The sequence below is a fragment of the Sorex fumeus genome, unplaced genomic scaffold (assembly GCF_029834395.1).
Source record: "Sorex fumeus unplaced genomic scaffold, SorFum_2.1 ptg000043l, whole genome shotgun sequence".
Lineage (NCBI taxonomy): Eukaryota > Metazoa > Chordata > Mammalia > Eulipotyphla > Soricidae > Sorex > Sorex fumeus.
This window is the reverse complement of record NW_026606100.1, coordinates 27,361,224-27,388,252: the sequence shown is the minus strand read 5'-3', so window position 1 is coordinate 27,388,252 and position 27,029 is coordinate 27,361,224. Positions and strand designations below refer to the sequence as shown.

General features: G+C 48.5%; 1 pseudogene; it reads right to left on the bottom strand.

The window, feature by feature from the left end:
- The window catches only part of LOC130029822 (eukaryotic initiation factor 4A-III-like), a 35,091-nt pseudogene extending 11,035 nt beyond the window's left edge, over positions 1-24,056 (bottom strand).
- Between the last annotated feature and the right edge of the window lie 2,973 nt (positions 24,057-27,029).

Below are 27,029 nucleotides of genomic sequence, written 5' to 3'. Positions count from 1 at the left end.
ACACCCTTTATTTGGTATTCTCTTCTCTATCTGAGCTGCCTTTTCCTCTAGCATGTGCGGCTGGCCTCCAAACCATGGAGTAAGCCTCCTGGTACTTATCTCGGCTATTCTTGGGTGTTAGTCTCCAATTTTGTTACATGATTGCCACTCAATGCCTATTTTGCAACCCACAGCACCCAAAAGGGAGAAAGAACAAAAGAAAATGCCCTGCCACAGAGGCAGGGTGGGATGGGGGGATGGGGGGTGGGAGGGATACTGGGATCAGTGGTGGTGGAGAATGGGCACTGGTGGAGAGATGGGTACTCGATCACTGTATAACTAAAACCCAAGCACAAAAATTTGTAAGTCTACAACTGTACCTCATGGTGTTTCACTAATAAAAATTAAAAAAAAAAAGAACACTTCTCTTCTTCTCTCTCTCTCTCTCTCTCTCTCTCTCTCTCTCTCTCTCTCTCTCTCTCTCTCTCTCTCTCTCTTTCTCTCTTCCAGAAGAGGTCTGCCTACCACAGAGCTAACCAGAGACTAATACCCTAAACAAATGCCAATCTCTGAATAGTGTTCAGACAGTTACGTCTCTATCTTTTGGCCTCCCCCAGGCTGCTGGAGGGCTCTGGGGCTAGACCCTGCAGTGCCGGGAATCAAGACCGGGCCTGTGCATGCCAGACTCCCGTTCTAACCCTTTGCACTGTCCCTCAGGCCTGCAGACTGTTTACAGGTAAAGCAATTGCTCCTTGCATGTGGGAGGCCCTGGGTTGGACCCAAAAAAAAAAGTGATTGCTGATAGACCTAGAGTCTATCATTTTGCTTTGTACTGTCTGTTTCTATTACCTTATTCCGCCTTATTTTGGTATGCTTTACCTCCTGCGTTGGTTTATCAATTCCAACCCTTTGTTACTGGAGTGGCAGCCTTAGTGTTTGTAACAGACATCTGGACCTTATCACCGTCTGCCTGCAAGAGATACTGCACCTCTTCAAGTGGCTGAGGAGAACCTTACAAGGATGTGCTTCTTCCCCCCACCCACCCCCGACCCCCGCTGGCCTCTCCCTCCCTGCACAGGGCCAAGAAACACTCCAGCAGCAGTAAGTGGGCCTGAGGACCCAGCTCTCTGGAGTCCCCAAACATAACATTTGAGTCTGAGAGCCAATGTCCTGAAAGCCATCGCTTTGTGGATTGGGTCTGTTAGTTTGGATTTTCAGTTGATTCAGACAGAAGCGCCATGGGCACCCTGTCTGGGACAGAAGGGGAAGTGGAGAATGTGTGAGGACACCAGGGCTGAGGAGCGAGTCCCTCCTGCAGGCGGGACTCTAAGCCGAGCTGCCCTGCAGCCTGGCGTCCCCTGCCCTCCCCCACACCCGCATGCACCACCCTGGGAATCGGAAAGCTGGCAGCAGATTACAGTAGGCTTTTGCCACCACTGCAGAAACACACAAAAAAACAAGCCCCTAGAAAACCTGCTCACAGCATTGGAAACCAGCATGAGGGTTAGTTTGCATAAAAGTACCCATTAAAGAGCCACTTTTTTGGCTACCTCCAAGCCTTACCTTAAATGCCCCCTGGCATCTCTGGGAGCCTCTGTTCTAAAGGCTGTTGCTGTGCTGTTTGCTTTTTGTCTGCTAATAAGTGAGAAATTGCTGAGAATGCTGGGACCAGCTCCCCGCAAACTAATCAGTAAGGCACAGCATGGTGTACTGGGTTGGCGTGCATCCCTCCATGAGTATCTCCTAATGACCTCACTGGTGGGACTACAGCAGCTCTGTTGTACGTGTGCGTGGGCATGTGTGTGCGTGCATGTGTGCACGTGTGTGTTGATTTGGAGACATGAGGTAGGTTCCTTCTTTTTGGGTCACACCCGGCGTTGTACAGATTACTCCTGGCTCATGCACTCAGGGGCTGGAGCGATAGCACAGCGGGTAGGGCATCTGCCTTGCACACAGCCAACATGGCCGACCCGAGTTCGATTCCTCCGCCCCTCTCGGAGAGCCCGGCAAGCTACCGAGAGTATCTCGCCCGCACGGCAGAGCCTGGCAAGCTCCCCGTGACGTATTCGATATGCCAGACACAGTAACAACAAAGTCTCCAATGGAGACGTTACTGGGCCCGCTCAAGCAAATCGACGATCAATGGGAGGGCCTTTACTTTTTTTTTTTACATGCACTCAGGAATGACTTCTGGCAGTGCTGGGGGACCATATGGGTTGCTGGGGATTGAACCGGTGTTGGCCACTTGCAAGGCAAACACCCTACCCGCTGTGCTATCACTCCAGCCCCAGGTTTCTTTTTTTTAATCACATAGTGACACACTTTAGGTCCAGGTACTCAAAAAATAGAGAGAGAGCACATAGTTGGTGCTTTTCCTTCTGTCTTCCCTTTTTTTATCTGGTAAATCTGCTGTAAATCCTAAGGATGCTCCTTTGTAAGCCATTTCTTTCTTTGGTCTTGCTGCTTTCAGAATTCTGTCTCTATGGTTTTCATCATTCTGATGTGTCTTGGGGTGTTTGGTATCCCCCGGGCCTCCTGGATCTGGGTACATGCACTCCTCTTCAGCTCCGGGAACTTCTCAGCAATGATTTGACAGTTGCTTCTTCATCAGGGTTTTCTTCCTGGCGCTCTGAGACCCCCGATGATTCTTATGTTGTTCCTCTTGAATTCATCCCTATGTTCTCTTGTCATCAGTTGTTTTATTTTGAGTTTCTTTTCCCCCGTCTGCTGTTGTTCAGGGATTTTCTGTACTGCATCTTAGAGCTCACTGATTCTGTTACTCTACTGCTGAGGCCTACCAGTGAGTTTTTATTTCACCTACCAGGTTTTCAAATCTGTTATTTCTGCTTGTGATTTCATTTGTATTTTCCTCATTTCTGCCCTCATTTCCTCTTGTATTTTATTGGCAGTGCATTCCATTGTTTCTTTGAGCTCCTTGGGCATCAACAATTCCATTCTACATTCCCCGTCAGAGAGGTTATAGCTCATTATTACTGGTTGGGTCATCTGGGTTAGCATCTTCACTCACTCAGCCCGATGGGTTTCCATGTTGCTTCACCACTGTGACCTTTGCAGTTTGAGTTGTTTCTTGTGTGTTGTAGTGTGCTTAGGAACCTACATCCAGGGTATCTTTGTATGTTTACAGTATGTTCTAGAGAGGTGAAGGAATATGTGGTCAGGTTTCACTCTTGACCTGGGGAACAAAGATGGAGTTTCTGAATTCGCTCGGGAGTCCTGACGTCTCCCCTGCCTGGCTATTTTTTTAGTCCTTGGGGACCTCCTTTTTTTTTTTTTTCAAGCACTGTAGCACTGTCCTCTCGTTGTTCATCGATTTGCTCTAGTGGGCACCAGTAACAACAAATTGTGAGACATGTTGTTACTGTTTTTGGCATATTGAATACATCACAGGGAGTTTGCCAGGCTTTGCCGTGCAGGCTGGATACTCTCAATAGCTTGCCGGGCTCTCAGAGAAGGGCGGAGGAATCGAACCCAGGTCAGCTGCGTGCAAGGCAAACACCCTACCTGCTGTGCTATCACTCCGGCCCTATTAATTAAATCTATATCTGTAGCACTGTCCTCCTGTTGTTCATCAATTTGCTCAAGTGGGCCCAGTAATGTCTCCATCATAAGACTTGTTGTTACTGTGTTTGGCATATTGAATACATCATGGGTAGCTTGCCAAGCTTTGCTGTGCGGGCAAGATACTCTCGGTAGCTTTCCGGGATCTCTGAGAGGGGCGAAGGAATCGAACCAGACTCAGCCAGGCCATCTACGCACAAGCAAATGCCCTATTGCTGTGCTATCACTCCAGCCCAAATCTATATCTATTAAATATAAAATAGTTTTGCAGCCAAATAAAGGGTGTTAGGAGGATCCTCCCAGGATGGGAGAAGCATACTTATAGAAAGTAGACTATATATATAGAAAGTAGACTATATATAGAAAGTAGACTATAGACCAAACATGATTGTCACCCATTGCCTCTTTTGCAAACCACAACACCCAATAGGAGAGAGAGAACAAAAGGGAATGCCCTGCCACAGAGGCAGGGTGGGATGGGGGGAATGGGGGCGTGGGAGGGATACTGGGATCCGTGGTGGTGAGAAATGGGCACTGGTGGAGGGATGGGTATTTGATCATTGTATAATTGAAACCCAAGCACAAAAATTTGTAAGTCTACAACTGTACCTCATGATGTCTCACTAATAAAAATTAAAAAATAAACAAATAAAAATAAATAAATAAATAACCAAAAAAATTAAAATTAAAAAAAAATAGTTTTGCATTTGTAAATCTACAACTGTACCTCATGGTGCTTCACTAATAAAAAAAAATAGTTTTGCAGGAGACTAACACCCCAGAATAGCCGAGATAAGTACCAGGAGGTTCACTCCATGGCTTGGAGGCCAAACACACATGCTAGGAGAAAAGGCAACTCAGATAGAGAAGGGAGCACGAAGTAAAGGGTGTTGGGAGATTCCTCCCAGGATGGGAGATGCATGCTGAAAGTAGACTATAGACCGAACATGATTGCCACTCAATGCCTCTTTTGCAAACCACAGCACCCAAAAGGAGAGAGAGAACAAAAGGGAATACCCTGCCACAGAAGCGGGGTGGGCTGGGGGAGATGAGGGAGTGAGAGGCCTACTGGGATTATTAGTGATGGAGAATGGGCACTGGAGGAGGGATGGGTACTCGATCATTGTATAACTGAAACCCAAGCACAAAAATCTGCAAATTTACAACTGTACCTCATGGTGTTTCACTAATAAAAATTTAAATAAATAAATAAAAGATAAGAAAGTTTCACAAATGCAAAAAAAATAGTTTTGCATAAAACAAAATAAAATAAAATAGTTTTGCAAAAAAAAAAAACTGATGTACTCTATTCCCACTTTTTCTTCTTATCACTTGGAGCGACTGATTCCAGCCTTCCCAGCACAGTATCTGACGGGGGAGAAGTAACTAGCATGCCCTCACTCTTTGCCTGCACTCTCCTTCCTGCAGGCAGAGAGGAGTGAGCAGTTCACTTCCTTCCCAAGCCCTCACCTCCACCAGTTGACACCAGAAACACTTTGAGAAATCACTGCGGAGACTGACATGCTGTCTCTCATTCCTTTCCGCTGCTTGTCACTTGTGGGTTCCGTTTCTAGCTCTGCCACAGTGGGACATGGACGTGTCACCAGTAAAGAGAGCCAGGACTGCAAGCGCTAGCGCGCACACACACACACACACACACACACACACACACACTCACGGTTAAACAACAGGCAGACTTAATGGGCACAGACTGGGCTTCAAGTTTGATGCTTTCTTCCCTGCTCCCTCCCATCCTGGGCCCTGTTGCAGACTTCCTTCCTTTTCCCTTTTCCCTTTTCCCTTCCGTTCTGTGCAGTGCGTGGTACTCTGTGGCTCACAACACAAACCAATGCAAAGAGCCCCCATAAGCAGCACTCCCTGCACCAATACCATCAGGGCAGCAAATTCTCCTTCACCCTAGAGGTGTTAGAACCTACCCAAAGGCTGCACCCAGAACTATTCAGTCAGAGTCTCCAGGCATGGACTCAACATGAAGACATTTTTAAGCTCCTCAGAGACTTCGGGGGGAGCTGCCAAACCAAAAGGCAGCAATTCCTGCACAGGAAACCAGAAGGCTCTCCTGCTCCTCCTCCTCTGCTGGCGGGAGGGGAAGCGAACAGAGGTTTAAGGGGAGTCAGCGCAGTCTTCCCTCTCAAATCTGAGGATGAGCAACCCCTCCCTCTGCCTGGGGGCATGAGCCCTACCTCCCTCACACACACCTGCCCCACCCCAGGAAAAGCAGCCCCCACTACATCCCCAGCCCAGAAAAGCATCTTCTCCCTGACCTCCTGCCCCACTCCCCACCCCTCCTGCACTGGGTCCTGATCCAGTCCAGCTGGGGCCCAGCACTGCCTCCTGGCTAAGAGAGCAGAGGAGAGACCAGGTGAGTTTCACCTGCCAGTCTCCTGTGACTGGCCCCCTGCCCAGGTGATCTCTCAGAGCTTCAGGGAAATGACAAGGTTTGACCAAGACAGCCGTGACCTTTCCTCCAGGTGCGGGACTGGGACCGGAAGTCAGAGATGTTTCTTCTGCCCTCAGCCTGGGAAGCTGTGAGCACAGTCCACACATTAACCCAAGGCAGCTTTGGAAGTTGGACTCTTTCTTGGTGGTTACTGTCAAGTTTTTTTGTAGAATGACCGATGGATGGAAGTCAAGGATTAAGCTGCAAAATGTACACTAATGAAGGATTGGACACGAGGGAGGCCTCAGGTATGTTGCTTTCTTGTGACCAGCCCAAGTGTCTGTTCACACTCTCTCCTCCGGGGTGCTGGGGGAAGCTGGAGGTCCATAGCCCATGAATCAACTGATCAGCAGAGACTTGACATCCCGTCATTGGAAGGTGGGGGGGCGGGCAGTCCAAAGGAAGACCTCCAGACCAACTACATGTGGAAGTCCAGACACATGATCAGAAAAAGGTCTTGTTGGGGCCTGAGAGGGAGCACATGGCCAATCCAACTTCAATCCCCGGCACCCCATATAGTCCCCCAAGCACCACCAGGAGTCATTCCTGAATGCGGAGCCACAAGTAACCCCTGAGTACATCCAGATGTGACAAAAAAAACAAAAGAGAAAAACGTTGTACATGGGGGTATGGTGCCGCCGCAGGTCAACGTGTACCTGTGAGGCAAGAGCATCAGCAGCCTGATGGTGCCTTCAGACTTCCAGATACCTCAAAATTGCTGCTGTGCCTTTGGCCAGACCCCAAAAACTTGGGGCAAAGTTTACCAAGAAAGTAAACGGACAAAAGTTAGGTATGTGGGAAACACACCCACAAACCACCTCCAGCTCAGCTATATAATTGGAGGCATGGCCTCTCTGGTTCCTGATTGAACTGCTTAATGGCTGTGATCCCAGAGACTCAGAAACAAATCTCGAAACCCAGCGGCTTTTGGCAGAAATGCATCCGGTCCCTGCAGTAGGTTACCGGTGCTGGGCCAACCCAGGTGGGAATAGGTTTCGTGCCTTGGCCTGTTCCCCCTGGCAGCCTGGTGGCCACCATCCTCCAGAGGCCACTGGAGAGTCAGGTTTGGGGCCGCAGTGACAAGACACGCAGGGCCTCACGGGACAAGGGTGGAGCCAGTCCTGTCCTCCCCACCCCAACGAGACCCCAAGTCATCGCCCACAAACGGCCTCTCTGGCTCCTGATCAAGCTGCTTAATGGCCATGATCCCAGAGACTCAGAAACAAATCTGGAAACCCAGTGGCTTTTGGCAGAAATGTATCCAGACCCCGCAGTAGGTTACTGTCGCCGGGCCACCCCAGGGGGGAAAGGGTGTTGTTACTCCACCTTTTCCCCCTTGGTGGCTTGGTGACCACCATCCTCCAGAGGCCATTGGACAGTCAGGCTTGGGCCCACAGTGACGAGACATGGTGGGCCTCACGGGATGGGGGTGGAGCCAGTCCTGTCCTCCCCACCCCAACGAGACCCCTAGTCATCGCCCACGAACAGTCTTTCTGGCACCTGATCAAGCTGCTTAATGGCCATGATCCCAGAGACTCAGGAGAAAATCTTGGAACCCAGCAGGTTTTGGCAGAAATCCCTCCAGATTTAAGTGTTAAAATTTCGGAATTTCAAAATCACGCGGCCACTACTGCAGCCACACGACATCATATGTTATTCATAACCAGCAATAGAAAACAAATTGTCTACTGTTGCCTTTTCAGCAGATCTGAGTATTTGGGGTAAAATCTCAAGTAATAATGGTGGGTCTGGTGTCAAAATATTGAATATGATCAAAGTAGAGAGAGAGTAATGTGGAATTCATCTGTCCCACATGTAGTGGGAGGGTGTGGGATGGGGGTATACTGGGGTTGTTGGGGGTGGAGAATGGGCACTGGTGAAGGTATGGGTGTTTCATTATATGGCCAAGACTTAGACCCGAAAGCTTTGTAACTGTTCTCACGGTGATTCAATAAATAAAATTATAAAAACCGAAAAAAAAAGTAAGGTGGAGTTCATGCACAATTCAATCAGCTAATCAGTGGCTGAATAAATAACAGTACTCCTACATAAAAAAAAAAAAGGTTGTACATGGAGAGCCCGGCAAGCTACCGAGAGTATTCGATATGCCAGACACAGTAACAACAAAGTCTCCAATGGAGACGTTACTGGGCCCGCTCGAGCAGTAACAGTAACAACATGTGAAGGCGAGTTAAGGATATACATGAAGGGAGGAACAAAATCTAGGTTCAGGAGCAGGTAGAACAAGGTCAGTTGGCAGTGTGTGTCAGGCTGTCCATTGGCATTCCATGATGATTCTGGCATCGGGAGTCATCATCACGGTGCCTTGCACTGTAGAACTCGCCATCCACCACACACCATGCCAAAGGTCTTTTCAATCCCTCGGCAAGTCCCGTGCTCTAATAGGATAATAAGCTCTATTATTATCCCCACTTAACGGATGAAGAAACTGAGGCCAGTTTCCCAGAGTCTTTTGGCTGATAAGATGTGGGAGCTGGTTTCCAAATTCAGTGTTTGAATCACGTCTGTTATCTCCAGCCTGACCCACTTTTCCTCCCCTCCTCCTGCTTCTCCGGGAGCCTCTTCCCACACTGGCAGCCCCCACTGACCCAGCCTCTGTCCCACCGCGAAGTGCCTGCTTGGTGTCCATCCGCCTCTCGCAGCCACAAGCCTGAGAGTGGCCTTCTGCCCCCAGAGCACTGCATACTCTTTCATCTCTGTTCCCTCTGCTCAAATCAGAAGAGCCAGCAATGTTCTGAGCTGCACGTAAGAGACTCCAGCTAGAGCAGTCTTGTGAGAGGGACTCTTCTCGTCCATCAGTAGAGTCATCAGTCGAGTCATCAGGCATCTGGGTACCCATACGTTGCCCCCCACAGCCCTAAGAAACCCAAGAGGCAACAGGGACAAGCAATCTGGGTTCACACAACCACATCTCACAACAGGAAGGAGCCCCAGGATCCTCATCTTATGAGCCACGTAAATTCCCCCCAGCTCCCCCCCCCCCGCCCATGACACTGTGAATTATCAAAGGAAACAGGTATTCAGTCTTCATCACTGTTCCCTCTGCTCAAATCTCAGAAAACCTCTGGAATTTCCTAAATGAAACTCTGGCCGGGGAAGGGAAGGTAAAAGGAGAGCCTTTTGTTATTTCTAACAAGGCCCTTTCAAACACACCTGAGTTCAGGAGTTCTGGAAAGCCCCTAGACAGTCAACCACAGGATGAGGGCTGCTTGCCAGGGTAAGCAACCCTGTAATTAGAGAGGGGAGCCGTCAGCCTCTGGAACAGAAGGGGGGTGTGGAGGTTGATTCAATCACGAGTGATCATTGATCCAATCAAGAAGGCCTATGCAAGGAGACTTCATAAAAAAAAATTTTTTTAATTTTTTTTTAAAATCCCGCCCTAAATGAAGAGCTCCTGAGAACACTCAGATTAGTAAGCAGGTACTGGGATGGGGGTCTGCCCTGAGGGGACCTCTGCACCCACACCTTGCCCGGTGCATCTCTCCCATCTGACTTATCTCCTTCCATAATAACAGCAATCTAGCAAGGAGTTTTTCCTGAGTCCTGGGAGCCATCCTAGCCCACGAGTTGGAGGCACAGAGTAGGTCATGGGAACCTCCACACTCTAACCAGGAGGTCAGAAGCACAGTGTCTGAAGTGCGCTGGGGCAGGCGCTTCCGGGGGCCAGAACCCAGAGCTCTCTGGGGTGGTGTCAGAGCAGAATCGTGGGACACCCCCATCCCACCCTTATCAGAATGATCACGTTCTGTCCCTCCCAGGATGGAAGTGAAGCACTGACATTAGCGTGTTGAGAGGAGAAATAGCGCTTCCCCTGGGACCACATATCTCATTTATGTCTCATTGGCCAGCATCATACCTGTCATCAAATAAACACTTTCTGCAACTTGTCCCCTTCACCTCCCCCCTGCCCCCATAAAACTTAGAATTCCCTGGGGTTAAGAATGTGAACATCTTGGCCTAAGGTTTGAGTTGGAGGGTAAGAACAACCCCTCTCTGGGGTTGTCACATTTCTCTCACTCTAATTGGGCCTAGAGAGAGCCTTCGTAACTGAGAAGGGTCCCCAGACCCTGCTGGACAATGTTGGTCACGGAGCCAGTGAGACCTCCAGTCACCTTTATCTGCATTGCCATTCTGAAAAGCATACCTCTGTTGACATTGTCTGCTATTTCCTGTGGCTATGATGTATATCCTTGGTATGTTTCTCAACTGCTCGTGCCCACTGTTTCCCCTCATAAATATGCATGTGTTTCCTAAGAAATGACTAATTACATTAGCGTTGCATCACCGTCATTCTCCTGCATAACAGCAGACCCCCTACCCCTCCTGAAACTCACTCTAGAGCCTGGTTAGTACCAATCGTTAGTACCAACGGTTGTTTTCTTGCCAATAAAGCCCCTCTTTTCTATTCAGTTGACCCAGGTCTGAGGCAACAATTAGCTGTAGGACTGGACTTCCAGGATTGGTTTCGACCTGACCATGAGTGCTCATTAGAACTGCGATTCTACTCACACCACTCTGAGCATCTGTCTTAATTGGTCTGAAGTGCTTCTCCTCATGGAGGTTTTAAGGTCCTGGGTTATTCGGATAGGCAATCAGAGATGGAACACACAATGGTCTCATTAACATTTCGCCTTCGCAGCTGGGGAAGGGGATGGGAAGCACTTGATTGGGGGAAATACCAAACAAAATCTTGTCGCTTCTCTTTTTTTTCTTTTTGGGTCACACCTGGTGATGCAAAGGGGTTACTCCTGGCTCTTGCACTCAGGAATTACTCCTGGTGGTGCTCAGGGGACCATATGGGATGCTGGGAATCGAACCCGGGTCGGCCGCGTGCAAGGCAAACGCCCTACCCGCTGTGCTATCTCTCCAGCCCCCTGATCCCTTCTATAAGGAAGAGTGAGTGAACAGGTGAGTGAACAACGTGGGGATCGGACTCAGGGAGTCGCTGCTCTGGACAAAGGAGTGAGAGGTGCAGTAAACACTGAGGGGTTTGCGGGGAGGGACGAGGCTTCCCAAGCAGGGATCAGGAGTTCCAGGAGCCGCACCACTTCTCAGGCAACCAAGCTAGTGGTTCAGTGCAAGAGTCTGAAGATAGGGTACTGCTTGGGCCCTGCAGCACTGGGGATCCCCGGACCACCTGCAGGCCCACACCCAGGCATGCTTAGGACCATGTGGTGAGGGAATTGAACCCAGGTCAGGCGCATGCTAGGCATGTGCCCTAACCACTGTACTTTCTCCTGGTCCCAGATACTGGTAACTTTGAAAAACATCATGATTCCCAAAGATGATCTGAATCACCATCCCTGCCCCAAGCAGTACCAACTTCTGATATCTTAAGAGTATTTCACATGGAAAATACATTCCCTTTGACACAACTTGTGTATATCTGTCTATAAATGTATTTATGAATATATTTTATATGTTTGGTGGAGTAGTACCAGTATTTAAGAATATCAATCATCATATGAATCAATGTTTCATTAGCTCCTATTATACATTCACCAGTCTATTAACCAGCAGAGGTTTTCTTTTGTTATTGTTGCTCTTTTTTTTCAAATTTCTTTTTTTCTTTCCTTCTTTATTTCTTTCTTTCTTTCCTTCCTTCCTTCTTTCTTTCTTTCTTTCTTTCCTTCTTTCTCTCTTTCTTATTAATTGTGAGCCATACCTGACCATGCTCAGGGCTTACTCCTGGCTCCGTCACTCTTGGAGGTGTTCAGGGACCACATGGGGTGCTGGAGATCAAACCAGGATCAGCTACTTTCAAGGAAAGCACCTGAACCCCTTACTATCTCTCTGGCCTCCCAAATCAGTAATTCACATTGAGACTATAGTTCACAGCAGTCCTGCTAGTTCTGTCTAGACTTACAGGGCTGCTTACCATCCTCTCACCAGACTGTCAATATCCCTGCGCCGTTAGCCCAAGTCCCTCTCTCCCCACTTAGCCTCCTCAGATCACAGTTCTATTGACATTATCTCAGGGTTTGTTTTCCTGGGAGATTGTCTAATCCCTTGCTTCGTTTCCTTGTCCTCCACAGGTGAGCAAGATCATCCCATGGTTATCTTTTCCTTTCTGAATCACTTCACACCACAGAGGCTCTGACTTAGCTGTGATGATTATATGGGACAAAAGTATTTGGTATCTGGTTAAGAATCGACACTCTAGGGGCCAAGGATGTGACTTGGCAGAGGGTTTGCCTTGCAGGTGTGAGACTTCAAGTTTGATCCCTGGTACCACCCCACATTGTTGAGTGTGATCCTGGCAGCGCTGCCATGGAGATCCCAGCACCACAGCTGTGGGATCTCCTGCATACTGCAGTCAAGCGTATCCGAGCACTCCAAGCAAGTACATGCCACCACCATGTACCTGTGAGTACGACATCCAAATATGCAGTCCTAGGACAGAGCCACAATAAAGGGACAAGGAGAAGGAGTCACCGGCTCTGGGTGATCCCAGTTCTCCACGTGCTGCCCTGAAGTAGGTCCTTAACTTCACTAAGCCTCATTTTTCCCATCTGTAAAGTGGGGGATCTTAACAAGTTCTGGCTTTGGTGTTCTAGCTAGCCTTATATCCCAGCCCTGGCACAAAACCAGTCATGCAGCTTTAGTATAGTCTATCACTTTGAGATTCTGTTTGTTCATTTGTAAATTGGGATTTTTTTTTAAAAAGCAGCATAAAGAGGATGCGGGAAGGATTAAAGGAGGCTACCCCAAAAGTTTATAACTTGCTATCCTCATTCAAAGAGTACATCGGGGAGATAATCTTGTCATCAGCCACCATCCAGATCGCATGTCCTTCTCTCCCAGAAGGGAGCATAACATGATGCTCGCCATAACCATGCCGTCGTACCCCACACCAAGATGTTTCTCTCGGGGCACCCCAGACTCTGCACCCAGGGGACCCAGTCCTGGCAGCTGAAAACTTTCAGAACTCAACCGTCACCATGCTCACAGCTGCTCTCCACATGCTCCGGCTGAGCCTCACCCACAATTGAACCTATTCCTGGACTGAGTGGCCACATTTTTGACCTTGAGACACTTCATAGGTACACCCTACCCATACTCCAAGAGTGCTGTGAACCCCACATTTGATGGGGTTCAAAGTAGTAGGCAACCAATCTTAGGGGAAAATATATATATATATTTTTACAGAGACATATAGATATAGGGGCTGGAGCGATAGCACAGCGGTAGGGCGTTCGCCTTGCAAGCGGCCAACATGGCCGACCCGAGTTCGATTCCTCCGCCCCTTCGGACAGCCCGGCAAGCTACCGAGAGTATTCGATATGCCAGACACAGTAACAACAAAGTCTCCAATGGAGACGTTACTGGGCCCGCTCGAGCAAATCGACGATCAACGGGAGGGCCTTTACCTTTTTTACCTTTATATAGATATAGATGATAGATACAGATATAGATATATGAGCACACGAAGCTCAACCTTTAACAACATGTTAGTGATCTCTTATCTGTCACTGTCACTATCACTGTCCTCCCGTTGTTCATAGATTTGCTCGTGCGGGCTGAGTAACGTCTCCATTGTGAGACTTGTTGTTACTGTATTTGGCATATCGAATACGTCACAGGGAGCTTGCCAGGCTTTGCCGTGTGGGCGAGATACTTTCAGTAGCTTGCCAGGCTCTCCGAGAGGGGCGGAAGAATTGAACGCAGGTTGATTGGGTTGGCTGCAGGCAAGGCAAACGCCCTACCACTGTGCTATCGCTCATGTTAGTGATCTCTTATAGAAGGGCTTAATGGCCCCGGGGTAAAACACAGCAATATTCACACTCTTTCCTCTAAGGATACTTTTTAGTAGCATTTTCAACTGTTTCTCATAACAAACAATACAAAATAAATTCTTTCAGTTCTGCTTTAGGGCAGGGGTTGGGATTCGGGATGGAAACATCTGAAATATGGTGGGGAGAAGGTATAATGGTGGTGGGATTGGTGTTTGAATATTAAATGGAATCAAATATTGTGAACTGCTTTATAAAATTTTTAAAAATTAAGACAAGAAAACAAATAGAACATCGGGGACACGGGGATATGCTTCAAATGGCAAAGCAGCTCCCTTGCAGGCACGAGACTGGGAGTTGGATCCCCCTCACCACCTCTCATGGCGAATTTGGTGATGCCAGTGATCCCAGTTTGTGAGCTGCCAAAGCAAAATGTGTGATTCCATAGTGTTCATAGCGGGACCCAGAGGGGACTGCCAAGTCACTTCAGTTTTCACAAAGGAGGGCCCAAGGACCCAAAGGTAATCAAACTCTAGCTTGTCAAGAGCACTGGATCATGAGACAGGTTTTGACAAAAAGGGGGAAATTATACTCCTTCCTCAGTACCTAAGGAGGATTCTCTGGGGCTCAGAGGACTAAAAACAGATAGGCCTGAGGCCTACAGATTGGAAAGTGTGACAAGCTCTCCCTGGGAACAGCCGTCCTGTTGAATGGTACCAGGTTATCATGAGGTCTAGCAAAACCAATTGTGATTATCTCTGTTCTTGCTGTGCTTATGCAAAATAATTGCCTGGGCTTATTTAGTAGATTTTGGGGGAAAAGCTGGGGGAAAGATATGCTTCAGTAACTTGTCCTTCATACCTGTCAGATTACGGTCTAATTATTTTTGGTTTTGGTGTGGTGCCAGAGATGGAACCCAGGACCTCACACACACAAAGGACAAGCTCTCCCGTGGAGTCATCTTCCCTGTCCCTAATCATTCTAAGGTTTTGCCTTTTATCTGTGAACAGGAAAGACTCCCAAATTGCTCTAATGTCTGCCTCTGATTTCCCAAACTACTGTTTCCACTTGATTTTTTTTGTTGTTGACTTACATTAAAGGACTGAAGACTTTTATAAAGAGCATGCAAGCTGAAAATAGAGCTTATTGGCACAGTGATCACACTTGAACAAAACACGTGCAGCTTTTCTGAGCATCAGAGGACACTGCAGCCTTGTGCTGCAAACCACTTACATGTGGTATTTAGAGTAACTGGATAAAAAATGCAGTGGTTTAAAGGGCAGTTGCTGGGGCTGGAGCAATAGCACAGTGGGTAGGGCGTTTGCCTTGCACAAGGTCAACCTGGGTTCGATTCCCAGCATCCTATATGGTCCCCTGAGCTCCGCCAGAAGTCATTCCTGAGTTCAGAGCCAGGAGTTACCCCTGGTATAACCCAAAAAGGAAAAATTTTTAAAAATAAAAAATTTATAAAAGAATAGATGCCTAGATCACCCTTGGTCCCAAACTATAGAGGGAGAAGGAATGACAATGAGTAGAGTGGAGGGGGAGAAGAGACAGATGAGAAGCCACAGGGGGCAAGGGGCAAGGTACATCCGTGGTGTTAAGGAATGACAGAGCTAAGTGCCCAAACCACAGAATCAGCAACACTGAAATCGTGAGGCCCAAACTTAAATAAACAAGCTTAGAAAGGTGCCTGTTGAGATGGCAGGTGGGGGTGGGGTGGGGGTAGGAGAGGGAATCTGGAAACACTGGTGGAGGGAAGATGAAACTGGTGGTGGGATCGGTGATGAAACACTGTATGTCTAAATCCCAACTATGAATAACTTTGTAAATCTCCGTGCTTTCGCAAGGTAAAATTTGGGGGGGAAACAGGGAAATTGAGGCACTCCATGTACTCCATAAATAATCCATTGTATTAAAGGTTAATAAATAAATAAAGGAACTTTGCCATCTAAGTTGTACTGACTAGTTTGTAGGGATAATTCTCCACTGCCAGTTCCCGGAACTCCCACTGAAGTTTTTAAAACTTAATTCCCCCCCTTTTTTGTTTTGTTTTAGGGCTCCACACAGCTATTCTCAAGGTTTACTATGGCTCTGTGCTCAGAAATCACTGGGGGATGGGCTCAGGGGGACCATCTGGGGTGCCAAGGATCAAACCTGAGTAGGCTACCTGCCTGCCCACTTTACTTTCTAACCTCTTAATTCTGTTTTAATCCTTTCATTTTCCTTTGTCTCTTTGTCTCTTTGTTCTACTTTGTATCAAGGATTGAGAGGTAAATACTTCATCAAACTGAGATTCCGGGACTGATTCTAAAAAATCAATGGACAGATCAACTCCCAACTTCCGGAGGATCCCAACAGTACTGACGGGAAACGAAGCAGAGATGGCACGCTTAACCAGTGCTCTCTTGAGAATCAGGGTGCTGCTGTGACCGTGACTACTTTATCTTCTGCCACCCTGGGGGGAGTGGGGGAAACCAGTACATCCGTTGCATGTCCACGGGGAACTTTATTCATTGGGGACTCCCCCCAGTTACCCTTCCTTCCCTACTGGTCACTCAGACCCCATCCCCCAGCTCAGCTCAACTCAACCCAGGCCCTGTACTCCATAGGGAAGGAAATACACCTCATTGCAGCCTCTCTGTCTGTCATCCTGTGGTCCAAGAGCTGGATTCCCTCTCACCAGACAAGTGGTTATTCATGTGTCTTTGTCTCTTAGGCCTCCATTTATTTATTTATTTATTTATTTATTTTGCTTTTTTGGGTCACACCCAGCGATGCTCAGGGGTTACTCCTGGCTCATGCACTCAGGAATTGCTCCTGGCGGTGCTCGGGGAACCATATGGGATGCTGGGAATCGAACCTGTGTCAGCCATGTTGGCTGCGTGCACGCCCTACCCGCTGTGCTATCGCTCCAACCCCTTAGGCCTCCTTTTAAACTGCCTTGTCCTGCACAGCTGCCTTGAACTTTGGTTACGAAGTCAGTATGGCGTACCTCCTGGGAGGGTTCAGAAGACCAGCGTGTAGACTGTAAGGGGTGAGAAGGATGGCAGAGGGGAGCGTGAGCCAGCAGCCCGGAATGTGCATTGCACTTCAGTGTGCCTGACCTTCCCCAGGACACGTGGCCCCTGTGTGGTCACAGCACAGCCCCGCTGTGGAAGTATCATAGGCTGTGTTCTGTAGATGCCTGCCTGGGCCCTGTGGAGCCGACTCAGGTTCCAGCTGCCACCAGGAGGGTGCAGAAGACTAAAGCTCACTTCCCTCTCCCTGAGTCCCTAGGCGGGATTTCCATCCCTGTGAACCCAGTACAGGGACTCTCTGGGCTGTCTCCCTGAGGTGACCAGCAAGTAGGACACGGTCACAGCTAAGTGCGCCATCCCCGGCCAGGGCAGCAGCAGGAGAAAGTTTTGGGTTGGTTGGTTTGTTTTTGTTTGGGGGCCATACATAGCAGTGCTCAGGGCTGACTCCTGGCTTTGCACTCAGGGATAACTCCTGGCAGATTTGGGGGAACATCAGGATACTGGGAATCAAACCCAGGTCAGTCACAGGCAAGGCAAGTCCTGTACTATCGCTTCAGTATCTAGTTTTTTAAATAAATTAATGCACTTCTAAAAAATATAATTAAATTAATTCACTGTGAGTTAAAAAGTTGTTCATGATTGGGTTTCAGGAATACAATGGTTTTTTTTTTTGTTCTTTTGTTTTGTTGTTATTGAATCACCTGAAATACAGCTACAAGCTTTCATGTTTGAGTTTCAATCATACAATGATCAAACATCCACCCCTCCATCAGTACACATTCTCCACCACCAATGTCCCCAGTATACCCCCCTTTTTCCAACCCTTCCCCTGCCTCCATAGCAGACAATTTCCCCCATACTCTCTCTCTACTTTGGGACATTCTGCTTTGATACTGAGAGGTTAATATGTTTGATTCTTTATCTACTTTCAGCACACATCTCCCATCCCAGATGATTCCTCCAGCCATCATTGTCTTAGTGATCCCTTCTCTATTCAGCTGCCTTCTCCTGCAACTCATGAGGCACTACTATGGGGCACTACTCCTGGCCCTTGCGTCTACCGTCCTTGGATTTCAGTCTCATATTATGTTATTTTTATTTATTTTATTTTATTTTATTTTTGGATCACACCCAGTGATGCACAGAAGTTACTCCTAGCTCTGCACTCAGGAATTACTCCTGGCAGTATTCATGGGACCATATGAGATGCTGGGAATCGAACCCAGGTTGACCGCGTGCAAGACAAATGCCCTACCCGCTGTGCTATTGCTCCAGTCCCTATGTTATTTTATAAGGAATACAATGTTTTTTCTTACACTTAGGGCTGGAGCAATAGTACAGTGGGTAAGGCATTGCCTTGCACAAGGCCAACATGGCTGACTCGGGTTCGATTCCTCCACCCCTCTCGGAGAGCCAGGCAAGCTACTGAGAATATCTTGCCCACATGGTAAAGCCTGGGAAGCTCCCCGTGACATATTCAAGATGCCAAAAACAGTAACAAGTCTCACAATTTGTTGTGAGATGTTACTGGTGCCCACTCGAGCAAAATCGATGAACAATGGGAGGACGGCGCTACATTGCAGTGCTACAATGTTTTAACACCAATTCCTTCACCAGTGTCCACTTCCCTCCACCAACGACCCCCCTTTCCCTCACCCACCCACCTGTCTCCACGAGAGGGAGGCACGTTGCTATACCTTTTGACATTGTGATTTACAGCGCCATTGCTGATAGGGCTTCCTGCAAAACATTTTTCTACCTTCTGGTTCCTTCTCCCTCTCCTGTGAACACTTCCCCCTCCACTGTCCAACTTCCCTGTCCAACTCCCCCATGTGGCAGACTCCCTACGAAGACTAGTTCTCATGGTTTTTGTTTCTGTTGCCTTTGGGCATGTTATTCCACTGTTATGTTTCTTTATATTCAGTATATGAGAGAGATCATTCTGTGTCCCTCTCCCTCTCACTAACTTCACTCAGCATGGTACTCAGGCTCCCTCCACAGAGCAGCAAATTGCATGATTTCATCTTTTCTTATGGCTGAGTAATAGTCCATTGTGTACACGAATACAGTTTTTTTATCCACTCATCTGCTCTTGGGCACTTGGGTTGTTTCCAGAATTGGGCTATTGTGGAGAATGCTGCAAGGAACCTAGGGTTTCATATATTTTTTCTGTTGTTTTTGGCCACCCCAATTTTTTTTTTGTTCTTGGAACACACATGGCAATACTCAGGGGTTACTCCTGGCGCTGCACTCAGAAATTATTCCTGACCGGGCTCAGGGGACCAAATAGGATACAGGGGACTGAACCTGGGATAGCTGTGTGCAAATCAAGCACCCTACCTGCTGGATTATCTCATCAACCCCACCTTCACACCCATAAAACTTTAAAGCAAAGAGAGGAGCTAGGAGAACAAGGTATCTGAAGAACAACTGAAGTAAAGATAGGCCCCAAACTCTGTCAGGTGTCTTGATATGACAATAGCTTCACAAATGTTAGAGGCATTCTCATTCGGGAGAAGCCTTAGACTCACTTGTCATGACTCTTGAGGCAGGACAGGCTGTGGATGGAAATCCCAGGAAGAAAGGAGGCTTGCAGGGAGGATTCTCCCTCCTCCAAGAACAGCCTACTGGAGATCTCACTAGAGCCAGGCTCTCAGCTTCTTCGGGAGCTAACTGCACCAATTCTGACCTGGGAAAACAACACGCCAAAATGTTAGGACTTCTTTCTCCTATAGTAATCCCCAAGGTTCTACATGCCCCAGAGCTCCTGGGGTGGAGAAGTAGTTCAAAGAGCTAACTCTGAGCCCCCCTCCCTGAGATTCAAACTCAACAGCTCTCAATTTGTGGGCCTGCGCAAACACAGGATGGTGTAGGCTTCCCAGAACCAAATCTGAGTCCCCTGGCAAGGTTTCAAAGCCCCCGGAGTGGAGGCAGAGCATGGTTAGAAACCATGCTGACACAGAACACCCTAGAGGGGGTCAGAGAGGTGAGCGGGTGCTAATGAATTCTGGTCCAGATCAGGAAGCGTGGGACGCAGGAGAGAAGTTATTCAATGCGATCTCTGGGGAAGTAGAGATGAGAACAAGCACCCTCACAGTCCCCCCAGCGTAGGAGGCCTGCCTAGGGGAGACCACAAACCCCCACAGAAGGGAAGTGACAGAATCCACCGGTAGAGGGCACCACTCGCTATAAAGTCTGTGACTGGCACCCCCATCAATTTATTTACTGCTGGGGCCCCTAAAGCAAAGCTACAAATGCGCAGTCCAAACCCTTTGCACAACTTGTGAAGTCCCTCCGATTCAGCCTGTGCCAGCCTGCAGATGCCTTTCTTTCTCCCCAAGAGTCCTCTCTCAGAAGTGACTGCCAAAAAGAAACTTCTATGAGTGCCCCCATGCCCAAGGCATCTCGGTTCCAGTCACAGCAACACACGGGGCTTCAGAGTTTCAGCCCTGGGCATGCCGTGCCTCCATGCCCAGCATCCTGACCCTGTGTGCCTTCAGGAGGCGTTCCCAGTTTCTGGACATAGGCATAGAAGAGCCCCCTGTCCCCACCTCTGGGCACTGTGCTGTACCCCAGAGTAGGGACTGAACAGTCTCTGCAGAGCTGCACAAGCACAGAGCTTCACTGATGCTATCCAGTGCCCAGGGGGTTAGGAAGGGGGAGGAGGAAGAGAAAATGAGAGAGCACAGCTTGCTCAAGAGAGAGCATGGGCGTTTCCAAGTGCCTACACACAGCCCAGAATTCAATATGAAAGCAAGAAAGTACACATTTCAAGAGGGGAGATGTGGGTGACACATGGGCTCAACCACAAGGGCACAAGCAGCACATGGGTTTGGGCAGCATATGTGCACCCTTCTTTTGTTCAAGGTGGTTTTTATAGGATTTCTCCAATCTGCCCCCACGCGGGGCTTTCTAGCTAAGAGTCTGTGGCTAGGGGGATTGGGTTGCCAAAGGAATACAGCTGGGAGTGGCAAATGGTCCTCTTTGAAAACTCCTTTTCTTGACCTTTGTTCGTGCTGGGATCTTCTCCAGAGAGTGGGTCCAGCCGGCTAAAGCTCCCATGGTTAATCAGACTAAAGGAAGGAATTGAGGGTCCTTGAAGAATTTCCTTCAGGACCTTTCTGTAGAGAGGGGTCCAGTCTCCTCAGGGTCTGCTGCTGCAGAAGGTTTTATCAGGTCTTGTTTTCTGTATCCATAAGATGGGTCAGCCTTTGAACTAGTGGCCTTATAACTTCCGAGGAATTTTATTGCTATGAAGTGGGGGGAGTGGGGGGTTTCCCTAATCTACCTACCCATATTAGTAAGATCTCCAGTGAAGGGCATTAATGCTGGGACCCATAGGCAATCACACCCCAGCATCCAAAGGGAAGGAGTATGGAAAGGCAGAGACCCTCATTCTGGGTCCAACCATGGACCCTGGAGGCTCAAGAAAGAGGCTTAGCTTGAAGCTAAAGTTGATTTTTCTCTTCAAATTCAGCCCCTGGAGCACTGAGCAAGCATGAACTGGAAGGGACAATGGAGGTCTGAGAACAGCAGACTGCAAGGCGAGGGGAGCCAAGCCCTCACATAGCTGCACCAGCAGACAAGACAAGCAAATCCATCCAGGACTACTGGGTCCATGGGTGCACGAGTCCCCTCCACAACGTCTCCTTAGCACAGCTGAGTACACTGGACGAAGACCCTTGTATTCTGGGGTAACGTAGGCTTGGAGGCAGCCTCACTATGGATTTTTTTTTGGTATGATTAATTGGAAGAATAAGAGCTGTGACGGCATTCTGGAGGGCTGATAATTGAGCACCCATTCAAGCCATTGTTTTTAATTATTTACGCAACATGTCTCTAGAGAGGATGAGGGGGAACTCATTTTCTCTCCTAAAACTAGAATACCTTCTTTAGGTTCAAAATAAGAGATTTATTGCATACATTTATCATAGGCAATTTTCTAAGCCAGACAGCTTCCTGGGCAGCATAGACTCCATTTAAAATTTAGGGGGCTCACATAAATCCCTTCTGGTGGTAAACAGCATGCTGCTGGCATTAATCAGTTCCACCACTCAGCTCCCTGGGACTGTGGCTTTGTGGCCCTCAGAGGGTGGGGCTTAAGGACCATTCATTGGAAAAAAAAAAAACAGAAAGATTTCAGCAGAGGAGGATTGGTTTGTTTGGTTTTTCTTTTCACAAATCACAAATCACGACCATCCTGTTATTCGTCGATTGCCTCGAGCAGGCCCCAGTAATGTCTCCTTCATCCTAGCCCTGAGATTTTTAGGAAAGTGCTATATTCAAGGCTCTTTAGGAGAATGAGACCCATCATTGTTACTGGTATTTGGCATATTGGGTATGCCACAGGGAGTTTGCCAGACTCTGCAGTGTGGGCAGGTTACATTCGGTAGCCTGCCAGTTTGTCCAAAGTAGGAATGAGATAATAAGATGCCATAATAAGATGTCGCGCAGCTGCATTCATGGCCGCGCAGTTCCTGGAGCTGGTTTTTATAGTCTCTGAATCTTGGCCATTGATGGGATTACACGGCGCCAGGGGGCCAGTTGGTGGGTGTGACCCCCGCCTTTTTCTCTTTTCAAGAGAAAAAAAAGCATGGGATTAGGAGGCTAACAGCCTCGTGGATTGAGAGACCTGACTGTCCTCAGCTTGCTGTATTTATTTCTTAGGACCAGTAAACATTAGAACTACAACTATTCTTTATTTGCATTAGAATTTTACATATCCGTGGGTGTTGGTCAAACAATCCAAGTTGTGGGGCACGGGGGGCAGGTACCAGTACACATCATAGATCTGCTCTTTGAAGCCTTTCTTCAACATTTCATAAATATAAACATGGGTTTAGTTGAACATAAATATAAACAGATGTAAAGCGCTTCCTTCCAGGGAAATTGTTCTAAGAGATCCGCCCAGGGGCAGCACTCCATCTCCGGCCTCCAGCATTCTGCATTCTGGTCCCCCATACATGTGGGGACCTGCTGGTGTTCCTCGAAACTGGATCCATAGAATCCTCCATAGTTCCAAAGGGCACAAAATAGCAACCGGCCTCTGAAGTCCACATGCCAGCGGCTCCTCAGATGAGAGCAGCAAATTCATGGGCAACTCGTCCATCTGGGTGGAGTAGTACTACTCGGTGTCCCTGAGGATGAGGATGTCATCGTTCTTCACAAAGTTGATGGCCATGCCCTTGCGGCCATAGCAGCCTGATCTCCCAATTCTGTGGATGTACAGCTCCTGGTTGTTGATGATGATAAGGGATACCTGAGGGATGTCTAGGCCCCGGGCCCACAGTCTGTAGTGATGAGCACGCGGCTGGCACCCGAGCTGAACTCCTTCATGATAGACTCTCTCTCCTTCTGTGGCGTGTCTCCGTGCATGGACGGCACCGTGAAATTGGCTTCTCACATCTGCTCTATCAGCCAACACCTTCCATCCGGTGTTGCAGAAGATGACAGCCTGTGTGATGGTATGTCATACAGGTCACACAGCATCAAACTTCCACTCCTCTCTTTCCACCGCCAGGAAGAACTGCTTGATGTCCTCCGGGGTTAGCTCATCACACCCTTCACCAGGATGCGGATGGGGTTTTGAACTTGTTGGTCATGAACTTGTTGGTCAGCTCCAGGATCTCATGGGGGCAGCGAGGCACTGATGAGCATCACCTGCGTGGCGGGGTGCGGGGTGGGGGGGCAGGTGCCAGTACACATCATAGATCTGCTCTTGGAAGCCTTTCTTCAACATTTCATCAGCTTCATCCAAAACCAGCATCTTGATAGCACACATCCTCAGGCCGTAGCAACGAATCATATCAAAGACCCATCCCGGCGTGCCAGCCACTACAAGCTGCCCGTGGTCCAGCTTCCAGATGTCCTCGCCCACGTTGGTGGGTGCTCCCAAGGCAGGCGTGGCACTGGACATTCATGTAGTCGCCCAGAGTGAGCAGACCCTTCTGGATCTGCATGGTCAACTCTCTCTTCGGGGCCAGGATCAAAGCCTGGGTCTCCCAGACCTGAGCATTCAGGCCCTGAAGGACGGAGACGCGGACAGTGGCTGAGCTTGGGAGATGATGTCTCTCCCCATGATGACCGGCTGGACGGCTCGCTTCAGGATGGCAGGTGGCTTCCCGAGCCAGCAAGTCCCCCAGCCGGCCCACGAGGTCCACCGTGGGGGTCACGTCCTCCTCTCAAATGCCACTTTGCTCCTGGCTTCCTGCCTGAGTGGCCACTTCCTCACAACTTCCTCACAGAGCCCGAGGTCACCGTCATCGAGTCCACTGCAAGATGTGACTGAAATCTTCTTGGGTTGCTTGACGATTTGGCTCCTTTCCAGGGGTTTCCTTCTCCTCCCGACCAGGGTGGGCACGCCGAGCAGCACCCGCGGGGGGAGGGCAGGAAGAGCCGCGCTGCAGTCGGCACCCGAGCAAGGCTGCCTGTGTGGCTGGAATCTTCGTGTTGCTTCTGGAACCCTCACGGTGCTTCTGGAACCTTCTCAAACTAGCCTGCCCCGCCCACCCCACCCCGCCCCGTTTGTTTTTTTGTTTGTTTGTTTTCAATTCCCACTTGGGTGTACTTGTTCTTCAGTTGGAGCCTCGCCACTAAATTTAGGACAGGAGTCAACACATATTCCCTGTGAAGGACCAGCTAGTAAATATTTGGGCTTCTGCTCGCCAAGAGGCAAAACGGAACAACTGCTCCAATTAGAGGCAGCCTAGTTTTTTGAGTTTTATTTTTTTTCCACTTTTCACATTTGTAAACTGCTACACTGCAAGCTCTCAGGCCAGCCGCATAACACGAGGCTGTGGCATCTGGGGTGTCAGCAGGTGGGTTTTAAAGGCCGGGTGTCTTCGGATTGCTCCATTAATGACCCTTTACTACTGAGATTTTGGTGGGTTTGTGTTTTGTTTTTGCTTTTGCTTAAGTTTGTGTATGTGAAATATAGAGCTGGAGAGAGTAGAGCGATAAGACACTTGCACTGCATGCAGCGAATCCCGGTTTGATTCCCTGGTACCACATGCTCCCCCCAAGTGCCACCAGAGGTGACCCCTAAGCACAAAGCCAGGAGTCACCTCTGAGTACCACCAGTACTCAGTACCACCAGTATAGCCCCAATAAATAAGAAAATTGGAGGGGGAGAGGGTTGGGGCCACACCCCGGGGGCTCAAGCACTATTTCTTGCTATGTGTTCAGGAGTGACCTCCTGGTGGTGCTCAAGAGACCATATATAAAACTGAGGATTCAAAACAAACTTGGGTTTCTGCTGTCTTTGCTACATGCTGAGCAAATGCCTTACCTCTATCTCTCTGACTCCCACAAAAAAAAATGTTTAGTAATAAAATAGGTAGCTCTGCACTGTAGCACCGTCTTCCCATTGTTCATCAATTTGCTCAAGCAGGCACCAGTAATGTCTCCATCGTGAGACTTGTTGTTACTGTTTTTGGCATATAGAATACGCCACGGGGAGTTTGCCAGGCTCTGCCTTGTGGGCGTGATACTCTCAGCAGCTTGCCAGGCTCTCCAAGAGGGACGGAGGAATCGAACCCAGGTCGACTACATGCAAGGCAAACGCCCTACCCACTGTGCTATCGCTCCAGCCCAATAAAATAGGTCACTGTCACTGTCACTGTCCTCCCGTTGTTCATCGATTTGCTCGAGCAGGCCCAGTAACGTCTCCATTTTGAGACTTGCTGTTACTGTGTTTGGCATATTGAATACGTTACAGGTAGCTTGCCATGCTTTGCTGTGCAGGCAAGATACTCTCGGTAGCTTGCCGGGCTCTCCGAGAGGAGCAGAGGAATCAAACCCGGCTCGACCGGGCTGACTGCACACAAGGCAAACGCCCTACCTCTGTGCTGTTGCTCCAGCCCAATAAAATAGGTATATGTATCAAACACTGATAATAAATTACAGATTTTTTTTTGTTTGGGGCCTGCACCTAGAGCTCAGAGCTTATTCCTGACTCTAGCACTCAGGGATCATTCCTGGTAAGCTCAAGGGCCCACCTAGGGTTCCATGTAGGGATGGAACCTGGCTGGGTGAGCTGTGCAAGGCCAGTACTATCCACTGTACCCTATAAAATTGATTTATAGCCCCCATAAATCAGTTTTAAAGCAAACTTTTTGTGACCTCCCACATTCAGTTACATGACTTCATGTGGTGTCATGACCCACAATTTAAGAAGTGAGGATTTAAGCATGTGGCAACCTGATTTCCTAGGCCCTATATGTATGACTTAGTAAAGTTGATTTGGGTTCCTTTTTATTAGAACAATTTCATGGCTTTAATGCCTCACACTGATTTTCAAATAGAGTAAACAACCACCTGAGGCCTAAAGAATACTTGACAACCTTTTCCTGACATCAAAGCTACCACCACACCAAGCCCAAAGCCAGTGGTCTCCATTCTACTCTCACCTGTCCTGGTGGTCCTACTCCAACAGGCATCTCAACAGCAACCACTGGGATTCTAGTTTTCGCTCTCAGTCATGCTCCATGAAGCTTAGTGCAGTTGCTCTGAAGCTCCCAGGGCCTATACTCACTGGTGCTGGTGGAGAGGGAAGGATGTAGTGCTGAAAATCAAACTTTGGGTGTCGCACACACTCAGCATATGTTCTCCCACTGGAGCTAGCTCCCTTGACCCCTGAGGGCTGGAGAGAGGGTATGGGGCTTGAAGTGTTTGTGTTGCATGTACTGACCCTGGTTTGATCCCCAGCATCACATGGTCTCCCAGGCACTTCTGGGAGTGACTCCCAAGGGCAGAGTAGGAAGTAGCATTCCAGCACCACTGAGCGTGATCCAAAAACAAGAAAAAATAATGAACAAGAAAAAAAAAAAGAACCACGGGATACAAAGAGATACCTACTTAAACACTCATGTTCAGAGGTTCTTCACAATAGCTGAAGGTGGATACAATCCAAATGTCCATCAATGACGAATAAATGAACAAAATTCAGTGAAATACTATGCAGCCAAAAAAACTGTATGAAGAGCCAGAGAGATACTACAGGAGTAGGACTCTTGCCTTGCATGTAGTGGACCCTGGTTCAATCCCCAATAACACATAGGGTTCCCAGAGCCCCACAAGCATTGAATAACATTGGTTTGTCCTTGCTCCTCCTGCAGGGAGCTTAGGTTTATTGAGTTACTCCCACCACCATGCTCCCAAGGCACACCCAATTCCATCAGGTACTAATAATCCTATATTGCTTTTCTCTTTCCTTTATGTCCTTTGCATGGTTTAGCA